General features: G+C 56.6%; 1 protein-coding gene across 5 annotated transcripts in view; it reads left to right on the top strand.

Annotated features, from left to right (window-relative positions):
• The first annotated feature begins 3,223 nt into the window (after window positions 1–3,223).
• The window catches only part of MYOCD (myocardin), a 260,871-nt gene continuing 248,558 nt past the window's right edge, over window positions 3,224–15,536 (top strand). For all 5 annotated transcript variants that reach the window (XM_054221830.1, XM_054221826.1, XM_054221828.1 and 2 more), the window contains exon 1: window positions 3,224–3,458. The gene's annotated coding sequence lies outside the window, so the exon portion shown is untranslated. The remainder of the gene's footprint in view (window positions 3,459–15,536) is intronic.

Raw genomic sequence — 15,536 nt, 5'->3', positions numbered from 1 at the left:
CCCACGCCGGCTGCTCACACGCTCCCGTGGGATTGCCAGCGGAGGTGACCCAAGCTGTCTACGGGGAGCACGGCCACAATACCTCCACACCACCCATCGATTGCTCCATGCCATCAGCCCGCCCGTCGCCCCGGATTGCACGGCCTGGATGCTGGAGCTGAGCTGCTGTGGGTGCTGTCAGCTCCCACAGCCCGTGAGATAAACTCACCCTGTGGGGACCTGGCAGGGAAGACATTCACCCTCTGGTCCGCAGTGTCACCAGCCGCCTGCCAGGCAGCGGGCCCTGCCGCACAGCTGGCGTGCAGGTTGTCCTCCAAAAGCCCCCACCGTCACCGCCCAGAGCTCCCTCTCCTCCCCTGGCCCTGGCCTGGCTGCCAGCACCGGACCACAGCTCTGGTGTCGCTGCAGAAGGGTCCTGCCCCACCTGAGCTCTTGTGGCAAAACTGTCATGAGGACCTTCCAGCGTGAAGACCTTTCAGTGAAAACTGAAATGTCCCCTGTCAAGCGGTGGCAGCATGGACAGCAGATGGCTTGGAAGGAAGCTTTGAGAAGGATGTTGTAGTTGTTCCACTACCCACTGCAGACTGTTAACTCTGAACCCTAATGATGGCTGCCTAAATAACAATACTGGTGCTACACAGCCCATTAGTACAGAAACAGCGCCCCACCTCAGAAATGTTGCTGTTTCCCTTTGCGTCCCTGTCCTAAAAACCTCCTGCTCCTAAAGGAAACTTTCTGGACCATTGCTCTGTCTTGTCCAAACACACTGTGAGCAGACCTCTCCTGGGCAGGGTGTCTAGATGTGATTGGAAATTACCTTCCACAGGGACCGTGGTGCCTGTCAGACTATCGGTGCAGGCCCTTTTGTGTCTCTGGCTTAGGTCTCTCCTAGACCAGGAGCTGCTTCGCCAAAAGCGCTCCGTGTACAAGCTGCCATGTAAACAAACCTGCTGGGAGCCGAGGATTTATGGAGGAGCTGGGGAAGGGCTGGGGGAGATCCCCCCGCTCCATACGTCTGCCCGGGCAGCGGCTTCTGCGCAGACCAAAGAGGTGTTTGTTAGTACGAGCAGCAGGTTCGCCGGCGGGTGAGTTTACAGCAAGACGGATATAAATAAATAGAAGAAAAAAGGACTTTCCCTGCACAGGGAGCAGTGTCCTGCCCGCCCGGGGAAGGCTGCCCTTGGGCTAGACGCTGCTCAGAAGAAGGGTTTTCTTCAAGGGAGCTCCTGCTGCTCTCAAAAAAAAAAACCACAGCGATTTTTTTTTTTTTTTGGAAGGGTGAAAATTTGGGGTGGGGGGAAGGGAAACTTCCACCAGTGCCGTTCCCAGCACACAGCACAGCGGTGGCACCCGTGGGGCACGGGCGGGTGGAGGGCATTCCCCTCTTTATCAGTTAGGAGAAAGCACCAGGATGTGTAGGGCAGAAGAGGTGGGAAGAGCCTGGGCAGGGAGCCTCTGGGGTGTTAACGGGGAAAGGAGGCACAGCCTGAGCAGAGCCATAGCCTCTTGGCCTGCTCCTGTGTTCAGAAAACACTATATTAGCCCAAGTGATGAGGACTGCACACGGGGAAGACCCTCTCTCCATGCAGGTTCCCTTCCCAACGGCAAGAGCCCGCAAACATCCAGGCCTCAGCCAGGCGCTGAGATCCAAAGGGAAGGAGTTGGTGTGGGGGCTGGTAACAGGCTGCAGTGGCACAGCATAGCCCGGCTCCGCTGGCCGGGGTGGCCCAGGCCGGCCTAAACCCCAAAAAGGGGGTTTATAGGTGAGGAGGTGATGTTTTTAGGGCTTTGACGCATAGGGGAAGTCAGAGGGCATTTGGCAGCTGGTCATTCTTCAGTCCCGAGGACCAAGTCTGGAGAAATCAAGTCCTTTGGGACCTGCCGATGCAGTGAACGTGGTAAAGACCGGCTCCATTCCTGCGGTGAGGCTGCGTCCCTAGGACACAGGGGAACAGGGTCTGAAAGCATCCCTTCCCCTTCCCCTTCCCCTTCCCTTTCCCCTTCCCCTTCCCCTTCCAGTGGTGCTTCCCAAAACTGCCACTGGTACACTTTGGCCATACCCTGGTGCTTCCATGGGTATGAGGGTCCGTGGAAGGGGGCTGTTGAGGCTGTGTGGACACGTGTCTCATACCCCGAAGGGAAGCACAGAGGGACTATCCTGGGATGTTCGGCGCAGAGGACCTGCCGACAGATCTCTGGGTGCACGGCCGTGCCGTTCTGCCGTTCCTGCCCTGGGTTTCACAGCAGGTACGTGTCACACCGGCTCCGTCACCAGCCTGTGGCCAGAGATGGCTCTGCCGGAGGTGACAGACCGCTGGAAACCCCGGTGCTGGACTCAATAAACCCCTCTAGGGCTCGGTTACCTGGGGAGCAGACCTGCGGGAGCCCCGGCCAGCCCAGGCGCTGGGACGTGAGCTGCAGCCAGCCCCAGTTCACCCAGAGCCGGCCAGTTCGGAGCGCCCGGGAGACCCGTTTCTCCGCTCCTCCAGACTGGCCTCCCTGGGCAAACGGGGACGCCCAGGGGACGGGGATGTGCGGCACCGGCTCTGGCAGGGACCGACACGGAACTCGCCCGGCTCCTGGCTGGGATCGCTGCCGGGGCAGGGCTTTTCCAGCTGCCCACGCCGGGGATACGGGAAGGGGACAAGGACGGGGGCTGGGGGTCGCGCAGGAGGCGGCAGGACCCCGGCCCGACACGGGGCAGCGCTCCGCTCGGCGCTCCGGGCTGCGGCTCCTGGCGGCCGGCGGGGTCCCCTCCCGCTGTTCCCCTCCGGGAAGGCCGCCCGGCGCCCCCGGGCCCCCCCTCCCCGGCCGGGGCAGCGCGGGCAGGTGGAGCGGGCGGCGGGGGCGGCACAGCGCTCCCGGGGCAGCCGGGCCGGGCAGGCTCCGCCTCTTCCTTAACCCTTGCGGGGCCCGGAGCCGAACCCGCCGTGCGGGGCTGCAGCCGGGGGAGCCCAGCGAGCCCCTGGCCGGGCCGGAGAAGCGCGGGGGGCGGGGGGGCACTTGGCTCCGGGCAGCCCCCGGGCTGTTCCGCCGCCGCCGGGGGGAAGCGGGGTCCGCCCGCGCCCCGGCCCCGCTCGCCGCGATGCTCTGCCCACCCCTCACCTGCGGCCGGGGCCCGGCGAGGTGAGACCCCCTCTTCCTCCCCCGGCAGCCCCCCGGCCGCAGCCCCCCGGCAGCCCCCCGGCCGCCCGCCCGGCCAGCCCCCGGCCTCCCCTCCTCCCCGCCGCGGGCTGCAAGAAGTTAATTTATTTTTGGAAAAGCAGCTCTCAGAGTTTGTCTAATTCCACCCGCACCAGCTCCTTTCACTCTATTTTAAACCAGTTCTTACTGTGCTTCAAGTTTATAAAAACAATCACTGCTCCCTGATAAAAGCAGCCCTAATCCGCGGAGAAAGCAAGGAATCACAAAAGCAGCATCTCCTCCAGGACACTCTAGCTCAGCCGAAAAGTTTGCAGGTAATTTACGTTTCCTACTTCATGTCTTTCTGTCCTTCTAGCTGCTTTCTCACAAGCGTGTCTGGTTGTGTCGACACACGGCACCTACGTGCTGCGGCACCTCTAGGGAGACGGAGCACAGTCAGGCGTTGCTGCTCCCAGCTACCTCTTCGGGCTTGTTGGTGGGGCCTTGGTGGCCGCTGGCACCCGGCAGGTCCTGGACTATGTGCAGACCTACAAGGAGCGTGGCACTTGTTGGGGAACAGGCACAAGGTGCATTGAGCAAATCTGGAGCCGGCCTTCCCGGAGGGGCCGGCAGGGAGCTGTGGAGGGGACACAGCGGCTGGCTTTGCGCAGGGAGGGTGATGATGAAGGGCCATGTGAGGTTCTCGAAGGCTCTTGCTTTGCTGCAGCCCTGTGGAGGCTGCTCTGATGGCTGCTGTAATCCCCCCACCCCAGCCGTGCAGAGGGCACCCCTCCCGGAGGGTCAGGTGTGCGGTGGCACCCTGCTTGTGTCCCTCTCGCTCCTGCTTCGCCAGGAGGACAGCGTCAAGGCTCGTTAACTGTGGAGGGTCTTTCTGGTTGCACCGAATGCTCGGCCGTTAAATGCAACTTCTCCGTGACTCACCAATGCAACCCACAAAAAATGTTTAGAAAAAGCTCCCAGCGTCGCTCATGCTCAGAAATCCAGGGCATTTATGGACCGCTTTGTTTCTTTTAAATGAATGCGTTGCAAAATGTTGCCAGTCATAAACTACTGATGTCATTTGTTGAGCACTGAAGCGCTCAGGGGAGGTTTTGTCAGGCTTTCTGGTGTTCCAGGGTTAATGCTTTCGAAAGCACCGCCTTGGCAGCCGCCAACGGGGAGGTTTCCAGCAGTTTGCCGGTGCGGGAGCGGGGCAGGCGGCAGCACCGCCAGGACGGGGCTGTGCCCGTTCCCTTTCTTCGCAGGCTGCATCACCCAGCGCTGCCCATGGGCGACCTCTCTCCTCGCTGGAGCAGCGCTCAGGGCGCACAGGTGTGGTTTTGGAAAAGGGATGAGGGTTCAGGTTTTAGCACTGCGTGTAACAATCGCTGCTTTGCTACGATCCATCTTGGTCCTGGTTAACTTTTCCCTGTTGCCTGTTGGTGAAACATGCATCATCTCTGCTCTGAATGGAAAAAAACCCAACACCCCGAAAGGCAGAACAATTAAAGCTTTTTCTATTTCATTTCGTGACCTGATCTCTCCTGTAAATGTCATTTGTCCGATGGCCCAAGGGACAGCAGAAGTGAGTGACCCCACGTCCCGCTCTCCGGGGCGGCTCTCTGCGGTGCTGTCCCTGTGTTTTGGTGGCCCAGCGTGTAGGGGAAGGGAAATGCGGTTGTTGTGTGGAGCTTACAGGCTAAAAATAGTTTCCCTCTCGTGCTCCATCTGAATGGGCAGCCACATATGACTGTACATGGATTTGTCTGATAGTCCCGTTTCAGTGTAAGAGACAAAATATCTTAGTTATGGCTTTGTTCTTCAGCTAACAATGGGTAGCTAAAAATATCCAACTTTGTTCCACTCAATAAAGTTTTCTCAAGGGGAGACACTAACGTTACATTTTTGCCAGATCCGTGCAAAACGCAGCCAAAGAAAATGCACATTTTTGCCAACAGCTTTTCATAAAACATGTAACCAGCAGAAAACTCCATACTGTTCTGCGAGCAGGGCTGCGCTGTCTGCTGTGCGCGGCATCCCGAGGCTCCTGGCTGCCCAGCTCCCCGGCAGCATCTGCGGAGGGCAAAGGGACGTGGCCTCCTCCCCATCCTCATCCTCCTCCGTGCAGGTCTGGCAGCACCACCGGCTGCCGGTGCGTTTGGGCTGGGCAGGCGCAGGGTGATGCGCTGCCGCCCGCTCCTGCCTGGCCGGGGGATGCGGGGGGTGCCCCAGCGCTGCCAGTGGCAGCTGGTTGGTGGTCGCTGTGGTCTCGTTCCAATTCCCTTATTTCCCGTTTTATGGCAGCCGGGGCTGGAGGCCGGCCAAGCCAGCCCCGGTCCCGCTGTGCAAGCGCCGTGCTGGTGTTAAAAGCCTGGCACGGCTGCCGCAGCACGCGCAGCCCGACAGCCAAGAGGAAGCCAGCAGAGACCTCACTGGGCTGGCACGGTCCCCGCGGAGAGGAAAGAGATGGGCTCTCCTGAGCCCATCCCTATCTCCAAATAAAATCGCCGCCTCCCCACCGCTGTCACCCGTGTCCTCTCTCTGGCTGCAGCACGGCCATGGTGGTTACTGCACTCAGGAAGGGCCAGGGAGGCAGAAGACCTGTCCCATCCTTTGTGTCGATGGAGGCCAGCCTGCTCCTTGGGTGACACAGGGGTGTTACCTTTGTGCTCCCTTGCCTCGCAGCTGTGGGCAGAGCAGATCCTCTTTCCATGTAATGTTTCCATGTCAAAGCTGGTTTGGATGAGTAAGCAACCACACGGTTTGCAACAGGTGCTTTGCTTTCTCATTCAGAAGTGCCCAGGCTCAGCTGGAGCTCATTTTGATCTGGGCTAGAGAGCTTCCTTCCCACCAGGTGCTTGCTGAGTGGGACCAAGTCTTCTTTTAGCTTTGGCCAAGATCAGGAAGAGGTTGGGCTGCTTCTGCCTTCTGTGGTACTGCAGTTTTCCAGGCTGCAAATCATTCTTGTAGCTCTTCTCTGAACCTGTTCCCATTTTCCAGCATCCCTCCACTTGTGTAGGCACAACGACCAGTAATGATCTCCCTAATTCTGCATGTCCTTCTCTGTGTCATATTTTCTCTCCAAGCCACAGTTCCACCTCCGGAGCTCCTTCTCAGTCAGTTTTCACTGTGCCCCTTCCTGCAACCTTGTCACATGGCTGCTTTTCTCCAGGGTCCCTCCGTTTGGCATGTGGCCACATTGGCATTCAAGTAGGGACATTTGAGAAGAAGGGAGGTTTGTGGGCTGTGGTGGGAGCAGTCCCCTGTGCCAAGAGCAAAGGAGCTCTCAAGGCCCTGGTGGGATAAAGGCAGGATTGGTTTTGGAAAGGAGCACTGTGGCGGTCACTTGACAGGGGTGGGCTCACATGGCCAAAGAAGAGCTGGTGGAGCTGCTTTGACGCCAGTGAGAAGCTGAGGTGGGATGGAGGTGGGATGCAGCCAGAGAAACGTGCCAGGGAGCACTGTGAGGCTCTTCCATGTGTTGTGGCAGAAGCAAAGCGTTCCTCTGCCTGGCGGGTTATCCTGCTCCTTTCCACCCCTGGTGTGCGGGACCTGTCTCCTGCTTGGAAGGCTGAGCTCCAAAGGTGGGCTGCCCGCCCCGGGTGGACAAGTGCGTCTTTTGGGAAGAAGACGCTGCCTGACATGATTCATGCAGTGTTTGCTGCCGCAGCATTCCCGGAATGTACCTGCTTTATTTCTTGGCCTTGTCGCCTGTTATTGGAGAGGAGCCACAATAATGGACTGGGTATTAGATGGCGAAGAGATCCAGCCCCTGCACTTGGGTTAGGGGTACCTTGGACCAGGGGTGCAAACACAGGACAGGGCTCCTTGTGCTAAAGGACAGGGACCTGCTGGGATCTTGTTCTGCCAGACGCGACATGTTTGTGACAGGGTTATTGGTCACCTTTCCGCCTGCCTTTGAGCTCCTGGCAGGATGGTTGTGTGTGTCCTCCAGCACAGGCTGGCTGTTGAGTGCAGACGGTTTGCAGATGGTCCCTTTCTCCTGGAGAAGCTCAATGATGTCCCATAGCTCATGGCTGGGGATGTCGCTCATGGTGACAGCTCAAGGCTTCCCTTGCCTGTGGACCCATCTGCATGGCTCTGCTGGAGAGTGGTTCAGGGATGCAGCACAGACCCTCGCACCCAGCGGGGCAGAAGTAAGAGGTACTGGTGCTGAGCAATCGGCTCTTCTGGCTGCCTCTTTCCACTGCTCCTCCACGAAGTGCCCCACAAAAGCACTCAGCCCTTGGGTTTCCCTGCACTTGCCTGGCTCCCGGAGTCCAGACATGGCATAGACAACAGTGTTTTTCAGAAACTCCCCTAAAGCCCACCTCTCCTGCCAGTCTCCTTCCCAGGAGATCCTCAAGGACTTGTGCCCACACTTGTGACTCGGAGCCAGCGGATACCTTGGATTCAGGTGTCAGATATGGAGGCTGTGTCCAACCTTGAGCCCCTCCCTGTGTGGGAAATCAGGAGAGAAGCAGTGAGCTGGTAGCCGGGAAAGGGAGAAGTGCACATCAGGGGTGCCCCACATCAGGGCACATTATAGGATGAGGGGTTACGGTTTTCAACTGAAAGAGGGGGGATTTAGATGAGATCTCAGGCAAAAATCCTTGGCTGTGAGGGCGGTGAGCCCCTGGACCAGGTTGCCCAGAGAAGCTGTGGCTGCCCCATCCCTGGAGGGGTTCAAGGCCAGGTTGGACGGGGCTTGGAGCAACCTGGTCTGGTGGGAGGTGTCCCTGCCCAGGGCAGGGGGTGGCACTGGGTGGGCTTTAAGGTCCCTTCCCACCCAAACCATTCTGTGATTCTGTGATTCTATGATCAGGTCGTGGTGTCCAGCTCCTTGCTGTTTGGGAGACTAGCGGTAGCACTGTTGTGGTGAGTTACAGGCAGGACCTTTCTGGAAGCGGACAGAAGGCAAGTTTATAATTTCTTTGGCTGAGGTGATCCAAGGACCACAGATTTCCCTGCTGAGTCTGCAGAGCCTGAGCCTTCATCCGTACTCTGTGTCTCTTGTAGAAGCACCTCCATTTTGTTATTGCTCAAACGGTGCACGACCACCAAAGGTGGTATTAGGCACTGATGTTCAGGGGTGTGATCCTAAACACTCCTCCCAGGTCACGGTGGCTCCAGGTGCCTGCTGCCAGCCTTGCAGTCTAGAGGTAGAGCTGTTGCCATCTCTGTGATCACCCATCATTTGTTCATTTTATAGTTCATTCATGGAACTAGATGATCTTTAAGGTCCCTTTTAACTCAAACTATTCTACGACTCTATGAGTCTATGATTCACTTGACCGTAGATGGTAGTGGGTCTCCATCTGTACCCCCTGCTTCCCAGGCCAGTTGTTTCATCTGCTGCTTGCCTCGAAGCAGGGCCATTCTGCAACCAGGAGCACTAATTTCATGAGAGAGGAAGGGAGGGGGACCCTCCATACTTGTCCTTCCTTCTGAGCCAGCCCCTAGCTGGTTTTCAATCCCAGAGACAACAGTGCAAGGAATGCAGTCAGAGAGGTTGTGGTCGTGTCCAAGCACTGATACGTGGTGGGGGAACAGTCTGGCAGACCCTGCCTGCTCTGCACCTCCAACCAGCTCCCAGGAGATGGGGGCTTCTGGCTTGCAGGGGTAGCTGGGGACATGGGCACCATGCATGGGAGTGGTTCGTCCAGCCATCAGAGGGTACTCCTTTGGAACCTTCTACCTACGTGTTGGTGTCAAGATGGGATCTCATGACTAAGGGTTTCTACATGTGGCCTCACCATAACCTGCTGTGTCTATCTCCTGTTCTGCCAGCTGGTGCTGCGCATCAGGTGCTAATGATTTAGTTTAAGCTACAAGGTAATTTCAGAGAAACTCGACTGGGGCCTGGAAGATCTGTGTGGCGATTCCAGGTGGTGCTGTGTGTATGATACATGTGGCTTCCTGGTCAGCATACTCTTCTCCTTGCTGTCATGGAGCACACGGGGAATGCTGCTCTCAGGATTGTCCCCTTCCACACACTGGTCCTTGGTACGTGATAAACCAGAATACCCAGTGCAGTGACCTTCACGATCCTTTGGCGACTGCACCTGGGACCTGCCTATGTCCATCCCGCTGTGTCCCAGACACACAGCAGCCACCAGTTCAGTGCCGGCAGCATTGTCGTGGAGAAGGTACCGGGGCAGGGGACATACATACATCTGCCTTTAGCTCCATTTTGTGACTCATGTTGATTTATGTCCCAACCTCAAGCCAAAAATACACCCTGCTAGCATGGGCACTGTTGGAACACACGCAGAGGGCTTATCAGCTGTCCCCAGGGACTTCCTGGCTCCAGACCTCATCCTGAGGGTGTGATAGCCACGAGCACCCTCAGGAATGGGGCCATGCCTTCTCTTTGAGCTTCGGGGTGTGGGGCCTGCTGCCTCTCTGGCAGGGCTGGCGGTGGGACTCTGCACCTGGAGAAAAGTTTCTCCCCTACAGACAGAGCTCTGCCTAACGGAGAGTGGACAAGCTCCCAGGTGGCTTGTTTTTGCTGGGGTGTCACCCATCTACCCGCACACTGTGCAGTGTGGTTCCTGGTGTCAACCGGTGGAGCGTCTCCAGTGGGCCTGCAGATGTGTGGGGAAGGACCAATAGATACCTTTGCAGAGCTGGGAAGGAATTACATGAACTTAATAACATCCAGGCTAAAATGAGCAGGCTTTGGCACCCATCCCTCATGCTGGCCAGGGACCAGCCCAGCCTGCAGCACCCCAACCCCCACGGGCTCCCCTGGGTCTGTCCCAACGTTGCCCAGTGCAGGCAGCAGTAGACCTTGGGGTGCCAAAAGCCGCTCTTCGGGGGCCACAAGGCAGACGTGGGACCTGTGACAGCTCTGCGCTGACCCCATTCGGACTGTCACTAGTGTCACCAGTGTCACCAGTGCTGAGCATGTGCGCAGGGATGTTCCTCACCGTCTGTCCCCCGAGGGCTCTGCTCGGGAGGGAGAGAGGACCTCCTGTTAGCACTGTGTATCGCAGTGAGCACCATCCAGCCCACAGGCAGGCTCTGACCTCTAATGGAGAAGCCTGCCCGTGTCTTTTTGCATGTTCGCAGCAGGAATGGTGTCCAGTCTGCCTGATAGTCTCCATTCCCAGTAAATACCTGGGACACACCTGCGAGCTCACTGTACCCCTGTACCCCTGCCTGAGTCAGGCTTCTGGCACCCTGCACCGTTCCCTTTGTGACATCCCTCTTACCCTGTTAGAGCTTGTGCAAAGCCATTTCTGCTCTCTCTGTCGGCATCAGTGGGGGCTCAGGAATCCCTGTCTCCTCCGTGCCGCTGCCCAGCCCTGTCCCAGCCCTGCATGCAGTGGGTGCTGAGGGTCACCTGGAAGAGAGCTGGGGTGGCTCTGCCGTGGGGGAGTCGGGGAAGGGCAGGACCTGCAGAAGTCTGCAGCGTTTCACTCTGGCTCGCTCTGGTTTGGTCCTGCCAGCTTCCCCAGTGGTGTGGTGTGCCTGCAGAGCCAGCCATGCTGCCCAGGGGTCGTCCTGCAGCAACGTTGTCCCTGAGCCCTGAGCTGTCACCCAAGCGCAGCGGCTCAGACCTAGCTTCCGTGTGTCCCTGGACCGGTCCCCAAGGCTTTCTTCTCTCCATGTAGTCCCCCAATCCCATTAAATGAAGAACTGCTTTTACCCTTTACATTATTTTTCAGGCCTCCCAAGGCCAATCCATCCCCACGTGGTGCTGTAGCCAGCGGAGGGGAAGAAAACAACGTGGCTATGGCCTATTGAGGATGACAGTCTGGAGCTTCTCAGTTCTTAGGATGAGTTTGTGAGCAACAGGGTGATGCGGTTTGCGCAGTGCATTACAGTGTGTGACTCCCAAACTGAGTTTTGCAACTTCCCAGCATTTCTAGAAGCTGAAGTGCTGCTGAGGTAGGGCAAATGATCAGGAAATTGGTCGGCGCATCTCGCCGTAGGAGCTGGTTTCAAGACATTCCTACAAGCACTTGCTGAAATGCAGAGGGACCCGGGGATGAAAGAGCTGAAGAGAGCACATGGACCCAGTTGGGTGCGGATCCAGATCCAGCACATGTCTGTGCGTGATGTTCCCTATCTGCACTGCAGGCTAATGCAATAAATCAAAGTGGATCACTAGGAGAAGGCCTGTCAGAGCAGGTCATTTCGCAGGGCTCTGACATCGGCCAGCCAGCTGCTGGACGGGGCATATGGAGTTTGTTTAACTACCAACAGCAGCACGTATTGCCTTGGGTCCAACAGCTTGTTTTGCAGTGCAAGTAACAATAACACGCATTTGCAGTTGACGGAGGGTTGCAATGCCATGTGGGATTTGCTCTCAGCTCAGGAAATGTTCCTGGGAAAGTCTTTTCCCTCCCAGTGTTAGAAGAAGGGGCTTGACTCCTTTCTGAAGTGGGACAATGAATAATAACTCCCCAGAGACGTGGCAAATGCTGCGAAACAGCCTCGCATAGCTGCAAGCTCCAGCTCAAAGGACCCTGCTGCGTTCTGTCCCTGGAAAACTCGCGGGGTCTTATTTCTGCTCAACAAACAGCACGTAGGCATCTCCACCAGCGGCTGTCATCACCACCCCGAGGAGCCGTCCCGGCATGCTGTACGGAGTCCCCGGGCTCCAGGCTGTCAAACTGCTCCCTCCCCGGAGATGGCCTCTCTCTGCTGCATGAGCGCGTGTCCCCGTGCCACATGGATTTCCCTCACCCGGTGTTTCTGCGGTGGCCCGGCGAAGGGCAGAAGTGACTGCAGATAGCTGGTGGAGTACCGAGCTGCTGCCAGCACAGCCGGGCCTGCTGCTCCTCCAGCCTCACTGCTGAGTGGAGTTCGAATGACCCAAGTGATCCTTTAGGTGCTGTTTGAGCTTGAGAAATCCTTTGTGCCGTTGCTTACGCATCCCTGTGTTCTCTCTGTTTCTCCGGGGCTTTTCTGTAAGGTGACTCCAGGCCTGTGTCCCACCAGGCTCCAACGTCAAGTCTGGCAGAGCATCCCATGGCTGCCTGCATCTCCATCCCACTGTGGGGCTTTCTTCTGGTGGTGTCCACCACCTCTTTCTAGCAGCTCACTCAAACCAGAGATGAAGAAGGTGCATAGCTCTTTTACCCCGTCAGCGCAGCAGTTTCAGGGCCCTCCTGGAAGGCCCTGTCTCATGTCCCTGTGGCATGCAGTGCTGTGGGGCCATCAGGGTCCTGCCAGGCTCCTAGAGGTTGGATAATGTTGCTGCACGGGACTCTCCACATCATCCCAGAGCTCTGTCCTGCTGTCACGCCTCATCTTCGGGGACGTGCGATAGGGAAAGGTGGACACATGGCCTTTCAGAAGGGTTTCTAAACACACTCCTTAGTTCAGTTTGAACAAGGATACCAAAAATATACATGTGTCAAGCAGCAGTGCCACCTTTGGTTTCCTCCTGAGGAAATTCTGCTACTCCAGACCTCGCTCCAGGTCTGCAGAGCAGGTCTCCAGGTCTGTCCAGGAGAACAGCAGCAGCAGAGGGCTGAGGGGCAGCAATGGCCCACGACTGCTGCCTGAAGGGGTATCTAGTAACTGCTGTGTCCCACCTGAGACACCTCACACCTCTTGACTTGGATGAGGCACTGGTAGGCTCCTGAGTCCAAGCCTGGCTCATGTGGGCTGAGCACAGGGAGCAGACAGGGATGAAGAGTGGAGAGACCCTGGGCACAGCATGATCAGGGCACCTGGGAAGAGGGACGGGGTTGTCACTTGGGACCGTGGCAGATGGTTTCCTCAGAGGGGAGGTGCATTCGGCTCAGCCCCAGGTGCAGGAGGTTCCTGGAGCACAAGGGACTGTTCCTGGAGCCGGGAGGTGAGGAGTGCGCTGAGGAGCGGTGCTCAGAGTGGTTAACCCACAACGCACAGCCGGGCCTAGGGAAAGAGATAAGGGATGTCTAAGCCGGGAGTGGGAGGCAGCAGCTCTCTGGAGAAGAGCAGGATGTGCCAAGAGCCCTGGTTGTGTACTCTGTAGCTGTACAGCAGCCTTGACAATAAGCCGGCGCAGGCTCTTCCGTTGGGGATTTTCACCCGAGCGGTGTGTTTGGTGGTATCTGCTCCCCTGCGCTGCCTTCGCCGGGGCCATCCGACCGCAGCGCGCACGCTCTGGCTGCCCAGCTCCCCAGCCATTTGTCACTGAGAAATTTAACTTTCTGAAGTCTGCAAGCTTGCTAAGAATAAACTTAATAAATTAGTGAGCATATTTAAAGTGCACCACTGCTCGCTGATCTGGCATTTTAATCTGCTTGTGAAGCTATCCAGAGTGTTTGCTCAGCGTGTGGCCAAGTTCTGAAATATTTGCATGCTGCTATTGTCAGTACATCTTCTGACCCTTTGCAAAAGGATGGCAGGAGGAGTGAATTTATAAGAATCTTCCACTGGCGAAGGTAGCGGAGTCGTTCCTGCTAACACACTCAGTAGAATTATCTCCCTGAGATCATCTTCTCCTGTTATTCCGATCTGGTGGATGAGATACTATTAAACAACGCAGCTGTGTTTTATGTTCTCCAGGGCTATGTATCCTCTTCAGTGACACACATTCTTTGCAGGTCAGTTGTAAAATATGTTTGATGTTGGCACACAGGCAGCCAGAGCAAACCGAAGCCACTCTTTCCACTTGGGAATGACGGCAATGGTACTGCAGGTTAGACTGGCCTCTGCCCTGTTAAGGCAAGAAGTGCCCTGCCCGTCCCCGTCCTGCCTTTCCCTGTGGCTGCAGGCGGGTGGCCAGGAGAAGAGGGGACTCCTGGAAGCCAGACGAGGTCCCAGCAGCTGTGTGCAGGGCTCCAGGAGCTGGTTCTCCTGCCCTCATCCTCCACCTTCTTGCAACGGTGTGGATAATAGCTCCTCCATGGGCTGACTTCTCTGCAAGACGCCTTCTTCCAGCAGTTCATGAAGGTTCACAAAGCCCTGATGAAATGGAGCAAGAAGCCCTCGGCTCTCTGTAGCCATGGTTGTGCTTCTTTCTTTGGTCTGCACAACGTGTAGGCTCTGGCTCTGCAGTCCTTAGGCACCCCCTGGAGCTGCCTTCACTCGGAGCAGCACACAGATTTCCACTTGCTGGGCAGAGCCACAGTCCTCCTGGCTCCAAGGCACTGAAAAGACTTCAGAGTTTATCAGGCGGAGACATGCGGGGGACCCAGGAGTCCATGGCCACCTTTTCACTGCACAGAAGTTGTCATTTCTAGATAGTGGATCATCCACCCTATTTTAGACACCTACTTAGTGCAAGATCGATTGCTTCCTAAGCACCGCTGACCAGAAAAGCTAAACCTGCTCACCCAGGTGTGAAGAGTGACAAAGCAGCCTGACCCCAGAAGAGGATGACTCCCATCCTTGTCAGTTTTGAGAGGTCAGAGTTTCTGGAAGAGTGTTTTGCTGAACGATTCCCGACGTGTCATGAAATATGGATGACAGCAGCTCTTCCCATGCTTGGGGTCCATAAGAAGCCTTCACACCCTGGTCAGTCTTCAGTAGATGATGTAGGTAGGAGCAGCTAGGTTGGGTACAGCTGAGAAACCAAAAATGCGATGTGAGCATCTGGGAAGGTGGCAGTGCTAAAGGGAGGGAGGGAGAAAGGAAGCGGATGGGAGAGGACGTCAAATGGCAAGTTAATATCTGGGTTTTGGCCACTGTGAGTCAGGTGTGTTCCTGCTTGGACATCTAAAGAGAATAAGGCAAACTGCTTGAGATGCAGGATTAGGGGAAGCTAGAGCTCAGGTAGCAGTACACAGAGCCAACCTTTGTTTAGGAAGCCCAGTTTTCAGTTAATTTGGGATTAAAAAACCCTAAGAATTTGAAAAGAAATCTTGTCAAGAATAAAAGCCTTATTTTGGGAGAAAATAATTAGCAAAAAGTTAATTTGGAGGAGGATGGAAAGGGGGAGTCATGAAGGAAAAATCAGAAGGATGAGAGCTGCAAAGGGCAAGGTGAGGTGGAGGCCACAAATGCCTGGTGTGACATACCAGGAGGGGCTGCCCAATGCTCAGTAACAGGTGCACCTGGCCAGCTGCCCGCCCCTTCCCAAATTCACGGCATGTCACCTTTCAGGCTCTTTGTCCCTTCTAAAATTGACCACAATGGACCTTTCATGTCGGAGGCCTGCTCAGCAACCCTGGGTCCAGCGAGTGACACAGTCCCACCATGGGGGACCATGTGTCTCACGGGGTTCAAAACACCCGTGGGTCACAGGCTGCCGGGGCAAGGAGGTCCTAAAGGGCAGGTCTTGGAAGGAGGAGAGGTTGCTTCTGCTTTTGCTCTATAAGATCCCTGCAGGTCTAAGAAATGGACATTTTTTTTGTAGAAAACTTATCCCCAAGAAAAATGCCCGTGTTGAAGCTCTTGGTCTCAGTGAGGCACGGCTGAAAGGGAACAGCGGGACTCAGTCCCTGCCTGTGAGTACGAGCAGAGTC

This window comes from Rissa tridactyla, chromosome 15 (genome assembly GCF_028500815.1).
Source record: "Rissa tridactyla isolate bRisTri1 chromosome 15, bRisTri1.patW.cur.20221130, whole genome shotgun sequence".
Lineage (NCBI taxonomy): Eukaryota > Metazoa > Chordata > Aves > Charadriiformes > Laridae > Rissa > Rissa tridactyla.
This window is presented reverse-complemented; position numbering and strand designations above follow the sequence as displayed.